Genomic DNA, 8,540 nt, shown 5'->3' on the forward strand with positions numbered 1-8,540 from the left:
TAATAATAATAATAGTGGGGCCGGGGAGATGGCTCAGTAGAATAAGTGCTTGCCTGGCAAGCGCAAGAATCTGAGTTCAAACCCTGGTTCCACACACACATACACACACACACACACACACAAATAATAATAATAGTAATAATAATGTGATGTAGTTGTTTTGTTTTGTTTTGTTTTGTTTGATATAGGATCTCACTATATAGTTCAGACTGGCCTTGAACTCACAGCGTAGCCCAGGTTGGCTCACACTGGTGGTGATCCTCCTGCCTCAGCTCCCAAAAACTCAGGCTATAGGCTTGTGGTGCATCGTGGCTGCTATTGAGGCGATAAAGACTGTGTTCAAATTTGTGGGGGTTTTGGTACCAGGGTTCAAACTAATGACCTTGTGCTTGCCAGTCAGGTGCTTAAGCTGCTGAGCTATCCCCTGGTCCCCTGGGTGTGTTTTTCAAAGGCATACGTGTGAGGTTTGATGGGATCATGTCCAGAGGGGTGAAGAGATTGGAAAGCTAATCATGGCAGCATTTGTGAAGCCAAACTAGTGAGGTAAAAATTTCAGATCTGTCACACTGGCTGCTAGGTCAGTGACCTCCTTTGTCCTGGTAGTTGTCCAGTAGTAATCTCAGAGACACGTCTCCTCTCACCTTTTGTTCCTGAAAAGTTTCCTGCTGTTGTTTATGTCCTCTCAGACTGTAAACTCCTTAGGGGCCAGAGACCAGATATGGACTATGACCTTCCCAGAGCCCAGGACAGCCAGCGATGGGGAGCCAACTGTGGCAAAGAGCATACAGGAAGGACCTTCAGGGTGCACACCAGGTTAATGGGGTTGCTATCTGGGGACCTTCTAAACAGGTCTGAAGCTTCTCACTGGAGTGAGAATGTGTCTGCACACTTCATCCTTCAGTTTGATACAGGGGAATGAAACTCCCAACCTGAAAGGTGCCTGGAAAGAGTTTGTGTTCTCTAAAAGCAAAGAATAATTTTTAAGAACAAACGGAGGTTAAGAGCAGAATATTTATTGGGGGTAAGAAAGCTTTTGTCTGAGAGAGGGACAGAAGGGGGATCCAACTGGGTTATCCAGGAAAGTGTCTCTTCCAGTTAGTTATTTTTTTGGCAGAACTGAGGATTGAACTCAGACCCTTGCACTTGCCAGGCAAGCACTTATTCTACTGAGCTATCTCCCCAGCCCTTTTCCAGTTATTTTTATAGAGCAAAACCATGCAGGAAGGGGGCCTGGGAGATGGCTCAGTAGAGTAAGGGCTTCCCTGGCAAGCACAAGGACCTGAGTTCAATCCCCGGTTCCACAAAAAAAAAAAAAAAAAAAAAAAACCACCATGCAGGTCTAAGGTGGAGACAATGGGAACTCGCTTAGGTGGGCAGGAGGTGGGACAAAACTACGGTCAACCAATGAGATTACAAGCACCACAGGTCAGGTAAAATTGATTAAATCCAGGACCCAATGGGGAAGTGAGTCATACATAGCAAGTGGGCATGAATATAAAACAAAGACTTTATCTGGTAGCCCTTAGCGGTTACATTTCTTCCCTGCTTCCTCAAAGTGATGATCAATCACGGATGCTTAGGGGAAGTAAGCATTTGTTTGATCTTTGGTCTTTAGGTCTGCCCCCCTTAAAGTTGTAAGGCATCTTGTCTTCTGTGTCATTCCTTCGAGGGCCTAGCTGTCTGGATGCCTATATTTCTATCTAACTCGGCTGCCTGCGAGTTGATGCAGGTGCGTGTAAGGGGACGTCTGATACTGGGCCTGGTGAGGTGAGGGGGATCTGTCTCCCTCCTGGCAGGTGTGAGGCAAGAGTGGAAACATCTGAGATAGGCTAGGAAGTGTGTGTCTAGGCAGGTTTGTTCCAAACCACCCTGCTCCTACCGCCAGGGGCCAGGAGGGAGGGCCTACAAATTCCTCTCCTGCCAGGGCGCACCTTCCTCCTCTTGCACCCCACTTTCCACCCCAAAGCAGCCCATACTTCAAGCCCTTTCTAGTGTCCGAGCCAGCAGCATACCGGGCCGCCTTTCCTGACCACCACCCCCCCCACCCCCCCGCCCCAGGTCCACTCCAGGCCAACACCCATCCTCCCACTTTGGGCCTCTCCCCAGACTAGGCCCCGAAGGCGGGGAGCTGAGCTCAGGGCCAAATAATGAATCTGCCTGGAAGCGCGAGGGGGTGGGGGGGCTCTTTGGGGTCTGGGCTACGATTGGCTGCGCCTGGGCCACGCCCCTACCTTCTCCCCTTCTTCCCCCTCCGAAGGGGGGCGTGGAGGGAGCCGGGATCAGCCAGGGGCCAGCATGAGCCTGAGGGAGGGCAGTCTGGGTAAGGGGCTGAGGGACTGGACGCTGGGTCCTTGAGGGGAGTAGGAGTCAGAAGGGGTGACAGCTGGGGACTGTGTCTCCGCCATCCAGGGTCCGGGAGAGGTGTGGCGGGGGGGGGGGGGGGGGGGACAGGCTCCGGTGTCAGGTAACGAGCGGGTGAGTTGGAAGACGGGCAGGCACAAGGGCTTGGGGGCAGGCCTGGGGCTGAGGCTTCAGAGGTCTGAGTTGGAGGGTTAGATCTCAGATCAAAGCGGTGAGTACACCCTAAGGGAGAGCTGGAGTCCGAGCTGGGGCAGCCAGGGGCCTCTCCGAGATTTGGGAAAGACTCAAGTGCTGTGGAGCCGGAAGGAGAAGTAGAGTTAGGGAAGGAAGTCTTTGAGCTTCAGGAGCTATCAATGAGGGACAACAGGAGACAACAGTCCCAGGCTGCTAAGGATCGATACTGGCGGTGGAAACTCGGGCGGAGGCGGAGCGGGAGTCCCCGGGTCAGGACTACACTTCCCAAGAGGCATAAGGTGGACGCCTGGTGCATGCTGGGCAATGTAGTTCTGGGCCACCACGCTCGGGCCTGTGCGGGGGGGAGGGGGGGAAGGCTGGAAGCTGATTCACCGATGTCCAGACCTGCGTTTTGTGTACAAGGAGCATGAGGCAGGATTGGGGCTTCCATCAAACGGGCTTTAAGGCATATCCAATATGAAGTTCTGTGCTTCAGTGATGATGCCGAATTTACCAACAGTCACATGAGTAAATGTAAGCCCTATTCTCAAGGGCATCCCAGGCCACAGCAGATACACAAGAGGTAAAAGGGCTACTTTGGAAATATGAACAAATGGCCTTAAGTTAAAGAAAAAAGTTCATTTCTGGGAAGAGAGAATCTGGTTGCTGCACTAAGGAAGCAGAATTTGAACTTGGCTTTCATAGGATTTCAACAGTGACACAAAGACAGGTAATATGTTTCACACAGAGCAACAGCGTGACAATGATATGCTACCTCGTTCTCCCTGAGTTAGAACGGAACAGATTCTTCTGAACACTGGAGAAGCCAGAGCAGAGCTTCAGGTTCAGGAAGGAAGAACCCCCTCCTGTCTCCCCCCATCCCCCAAGAAGAGGTCAAGGAGCAAGGGTTCTTGGGCTGCCCTCATTCTTACCCCCCTTTCCCACCAGAAGACCCCCAGGCTGACTCCTCAGTCTCATTCCTTCCCCACTTGGAGGCCAAGATCCGTCAGACCCACAGCCTTGCCCGCCTCCTCTCCAAATATGCTGAGCAGCTGCTCCAGGAATATGTGAGTGGGAATGGGGGTTGGGGTGCCACGGGGCTGGGGAATGGGGAACACAGGTCACAGAGGTCCTCCAGCACCCATGTCCTTAATCTCATCCCCAGATGTGAAAAATCAAGGCTTTGGAGAGGGGCTCCTGGCCACAGCAAGTTGGAGGAGGACCCTATCTGTGCCCCATAAATAATCTACCTGCCTCATCTTGGAAGCTCCCTCCTTGGTAGTTAAAATCAGTAACAGCCCGAGAGAACAAAAGAGAACTCTGGTCTAGGAGTGAGGAAATTTGAGATTTAGGTTCCATGTGATTATTTATCAGGGAAGCTGAGGAGTTTCAACCTGGGGCTAAATGTGTGTCCCACAGGGGACTTTTAGAGAAAAGAGGGAGGGATCTGCCAATATCCTTGCCCCCTAAAAGATACTTTGCTAAGCATCTTGATGTGTTGGGAGGAGGTTGTAGTTTTGTATTAGACGTAAGACTTTGGCCAGGCATGGGTTAATAGAACTAGTTTTGTAGTCTTACAAAATTTGGTTCAAATTCCAGCTCCTCTACTTCCTCGTTGGCTGACCTAGGGCAAGTCACTGTCTTCAGCCCCGTTTTCTCACCTAGGAAGCCTTCAGCATCACAATCATCCCACTCATCACTGGTGAAATGCTGTGTTTAAAGGAACAAACATAATGCCTGATCCAGCGCCAGGATGTTTACAAAGGAAAATGTTATTAGTTCATTTGACAAATTGCAAATTACTCTTTTCTTTCATTTGTTTATTCAAATGACAATTAATGACGCATTGTCTCGAGGCTCAATACATGTACAAAGGCCAGGAAGGTAGCCCGGAGCACAGTGACTGCCTGGCAAGCATGAGGTCCTGAGTTTGATTCCCGGTACAAAAAACAAAAACAAAAATACCTGTACAAAGGTTGGGGAGGATGTGAAGAGGAGTGAAGTCACATGGATCCCTCCACCCCTTCCATGCTTTCCAAGAGACCCTGGTAGAAAGCATAGGGAGCGGGTCCCTCATCCTACAGCTAAGAAGATCGTGGCTCCTGAACACTTTCGCCGGAAATGGCGCAACTAGTAAGTGGCTGAGAGACGATCTGAACCTGGTCTGTAAGATAACATTAATAAAAAAGCTAAGCTGGAAAGAAAAAAAAAAGCTAAGCTGGTTACAGGCCTAGTGGCGCATGCCTGTAATCCTAGCCCTCAGGGAGGCTGAGGCAGGAGCATCTTTGCAAGTTCGAGAGCAGCCTGGGATACATACAAAGTGAGCTCAAGGCCAGCCTGAACTGCATAGCCAGACCCTGTCTCAGAAAACACACACACAAAAAGCTAATGTTTGTCGAACCCTTCCTAGGGCCAGGCTCTGTCTTAAGCACTTCACACGCTCACACCTACCTTAGGAAACGGACACTGTTCTTGGTCCCACATTAGAGAATGGAAACAAAGACATAGGTGTAAAGCACGCCTTGCCCGCCTGGTAGTGTAAGGGTCGAGTCACTGCAAGGGAAGGCCCCAAGAGTCAATCTCTCATGTAAGTCACAAAGGGCAAGCTTTATTATCCATGTGCACGCAGGGCGGTCTGAACACGCAGGAACAGAGGGCGCTTTAAGCATGGTGGGTTTAGTTTTTAAAGGCAAAAACTACAAAAGGGGGAGGGAGCAAGCGGTATACAGAAGCAGATTGCATTGGTTAGTTTTAGGATGACCTTTAAAATAATTGGTGGGTTTAAGAATATACAACTTTTTACATTTATTTATTTATTTATTGTGTGTGTGTGTGTGTGTGTGTGTGGCCAGCTCAGCACACCAGGGGGTGGGGCTGGCTGGCATATGATGCTGGGGGATCGAACTGCAGTCCCTGTGCTTTGCTAAGCTTGTTTCAAGTAGGTGCTTTAGACCACTGAGCCATCTCGCCAGCCCCAAGAATATACAACTTTTTAAGGAAACTAAGAAGGGGGTAGGTAAAGGGTAACTTTGAGCTAATTCTGTGGTTCAGGTGGTATTTCGAGAACGGGTAGGTTTAACTGAACATTGTAACCTATTTCACAAGAAAGTCCTAAGCCTGGAGGCAATGTTCTTTTAAGTTCGGCCTGAGGTTTTACAACTCCATCTGGGGTTTCTGGAGCATGGGTTACTCAAGTCCTACAGCCATAAACCGGTGGGTGGTCTTCTTCTAGTCGGAGTTTGAACTTAAAAATTATCTGGGCCTTACATTCCCCCCTTTTTGTGTTGGAAATCTCTAATCTTAGAGATCTGAGTTGTTGGTGGTTAGGGCCTCATATTGTTGTCGAATAATCATCAGTTTGACATTACCTATTTGGTTGCGGACGAAATCTATGACTCTATTAATTATACAGGGCCCAACAGTCACTGCGAGGAGCAGAAGTAACAGTGGTCCCGCCAGGGCCGTGAGTAAGGTAGTCAGCCAAGGTGAACGATTAAACCAAGATTCAAAAATATTTTGTTGGGCCTGGCGTTCTTTATGTCTTTGTTCTAATCTCTCTCTTAGTTTTGCCATAGACTCTTTGACAACACCTGAATGGTCTGCGTAAAAGCAACATTGTTCTTTTAAGGCTGCGCATAGTCCTCCTTCTTTGAGAAAAAGTAAATCAAGCCCGCGTCTATTTTGGAAGATCACTTCAGAAAGGGAGGTTAAAAAATTTTGAAGGGCCATGACAGATGTCTCAATAGTTTTTAAATCTTCATCAGCTCCAGCTTGTAGCTGGCTTATCTGTTGGTTACTGTGTATAATGGCTGCAGTCCCAGTGCCTATGCCAGCAGCGGCAGTTATTCCCATAATTACTGCCAAGGTGATAGAAACTGGTTGCCTTATGGGTCTGGTTTGGCCCATTATCCTGTTTTCAAATTCTGTCCCCGAATGATAGAAAACTCGGGGGAATATAGATACCATTACACAATAGTTTACAGAGGTATTAACCGTAGTAGACACACAGGGAGTTATTCCAGTGTCACATGCCCATTTTAGGCCTGTGGGGGGGTGAAGAAATATATTTGTATTTTTGATTTGGTAAATGGCCGCGCATAAGGGTTTTATATGAGTAGGGGGGGTTTCCTATACAAGTCCCATGTCCTGTTACTTCTGAGAGGGTGAGTTTATGGCTTTGATCCCAGTCACAGCCAGAGCCAGAAATACTGGTGGCATAGTCTCCATTGAGAGCAACTCCCTCATAATAGGGCGGTGAAGCTGAGAGACATAACCAACAAGATTGAGTAAGGCTGGCCTGAGTATGGTTGATGGCTGAATATGCCCCCAATATAAGATTGTATAGTCGGGCATATATTTGGTTATCTTGTTCATAAGGAACAGTGGGCACAAGTTTGGGGGTCATGAGGTGCGGCACAGCGGAGGTAGTTTTAGGCTTTGAGGTGGCTGGTAAGCCTGGGGGATTTTTCAACCAGAACAGGATTGGGTCCTATCCCAAGGGGTTCCTTGAGAACCGGTTCCTTTTTTATAAAAATTAATCCTCCTCGATCTGTTTTGTCCTCCCAATATCGGACACCCCAGGTGCGTCCGGTCATCCAACCCGGATCGTTAGGTTGGGAAATATTAATCCAGACTTCAAAACAAGGTGGGGAGCCACGGGTGATATGTCTGGTAGATCGCTCTGCCACATTGGGGGTGCACCCGTAAGGCCTTCCTAATTTAAGGAATTGGTCTCCCGAGGCACTCCAGGCGGTAGCCAGTGTCTCACAACCCCAATAAGCACAGTAATAATGTCCCGGACTGTTACAATATCCCTTTCCTGGGTTAGAGGCAGAGCACATATAAATGGAATCTGTACGTGTACAAGGAGTTATAACAGTTAACTGGCAGATGGGCACCCGAAACTGGGGAGAACCAGGTCCGGTCCATGTTTTTATCAGAGTGGTGTCTTCCCATCTTATAAGGCTCCATTTCCATGGTTGGTGGGGATTGGGGTTATTTTCTTTAATTGGGTCTTGGGCAAGTAGTCTTACGAACCCGAACCTTAAGAGGATTATCAGTCTTTTCCACAGTCCATTCATCGTCCGACGGCGGGGGAGCAGGCTTGAGATGAGATGCGTGGATCCAGGAAGCGATGCCGTCAACTTTGACTGCAGTGGGGGTAGTTAACAGTACCTGATAAGGTCCCTTCCAGCGGGGTTGAAGGGTTTCGATCTGGTGTCGGCAGATGAACACGTAGTCTCCTATATGGAAGTTATAAGGTGTTGGTCCGTCACTGGGCTGATAGGCAGCAGACAATTAACTCCACAAGACATGCTGGATCTGATCAAGCAATAAGAGTCTATCAGCTAGAGGGATCTGAGGCATTTTTAAGCCTTTAGGCCAAGGGCTGAGATCTCGAATTGGGGGTGGGGTACCATATAGGATCTCGAATGGAGTTAGGTTAGGAGGCTTAGTCATTGGAGTGTTTCTAGCCCGGAATAGGGTGTAAGGCAGGAGCATGGTCCAATCTTTAAAGCCAGTCTCTTGGACTAATTTTGTTAAGGTCTCTTTTATTGTTCTGTTCATCCTTTCTACCTGTCCTGAACTTTAGGGTCTATAGGTACAATGAAATTTCCAATCAATCCCCATCACTTTGGCTACTCCCTGACTTACCTGTGCCACGAATGCCGGCCCATTGTCTGACCCAATTACCTTTGGCATGCCAAACCGAGGAAAAATCTCTTCCATCAACTTTTTGACCACTACTTGTGCCGTTTCCCGCTTGGTGGGAAAGGCCTCAGTTCATCCTGAAAAAGTGTCTACAAACACTAGTAAATATTTGAGTCCATATTTAATGGGTTTTATTTCAGTGAAATCTATTTCCCAATGTTGTCCGGGCCGTTCTCCCTATAGTCTCGTTCCTTTTACAGATTTAGAGGGATGTGAATTAATGAGCTGACAAGTTTTACAGTTCTCAACAATTTGTTTGGCCAGTTTATAGATTTTGGATAGCAGGAGCTCAC

The 8,540-nt window shown here is 48.4% G+C and overlaps 1 long non-coding RNA gene across 2 annotated transcripts; it reads left to right on the forward strand.

Annotated features, from left to right (window-relative positions):
* The first annotated feature begins 2,252 nt into the window (after nt 1-2,252).
* LOC111815178 lies at nt 2,253-4,439 on the forward strand. 2 transcript variants are annotated; one of them, XR_002819936.1, is made up of 4 exons: nt 2,253-2,320; nt 3,484-3,602; nt 3,701-3,813; nt 4,135-4,439. It is a non-coding gene; the product is annotated as an uncharacterized LOC111815178 (long non-coding RNA). The 2 variants fall into 2 exon arrangements; XR_002819935.1 differs by lacking the exon at nt 3,701-3,813.
* The last annotated feature ends 4,101 nt before the right edge of the window (nt 4,440-8,540 follow it).

The sequence above is a fragment of the Octodon degus genome, unplaced genomic scaffold (genome assembly GCF_000260255.1).
Source record: "Octodon degus isolate 3935 unplaced genomic scaffold, OctDeg1.0 scaffold00001, whole genome shotgun sequence".
NCBI lineage: Eukaryota > Metazoa > Chordata > Mammalia > Rodentia > Octodontidae > Octodon > Octodon degus.